Source organism: Lycium ferocissimum, chromosome 8 (assembly GCF_029784015.1).
Source record: "Lycium ferocissimum isolate CSIRO_LF1 chromosome 8, AGI_CSIRO_Lferr_CH_V1, whole genome shotgun sequence".
In the NCBI taxonomy this organism is placed as follows: domain Eukaryota; kingdom Viridiplantae; phylum Streptophyta; class Magnoliopsida; order Solanales; family Solanaceae; genus Lycium; species Lycium ferocissimum.
Genome location: NC_081349.1, coordinates 39,052,353 through 39,052,606, shown reverse-complemented (window position 1 = coordinate 39,052,606; position 254 = coordinate 39,052,353).

Genomic DNA, 254 nt, shown 5'->3' with positions numbered 1-254 from the left:
TTCACGACCTTATGTCACCCCGATAAAGTATGATGAGTTATGAGTCTATATGCATGCGTCATGATAAGTATATTGTGACGAGTTATGACATGTATAATATGATAAGCATACTATGATGAGCATGATATAATGAGTACAGATGACATCCCCCGCGCCAAATGGCCGGCCCACCGCCCAAGGCGGGCCCATCCCTGGGAAATGACATAGGCGACACCCTACGGGAAGAGAACCGGGCGCGGAGGCCGGGGGCCAAG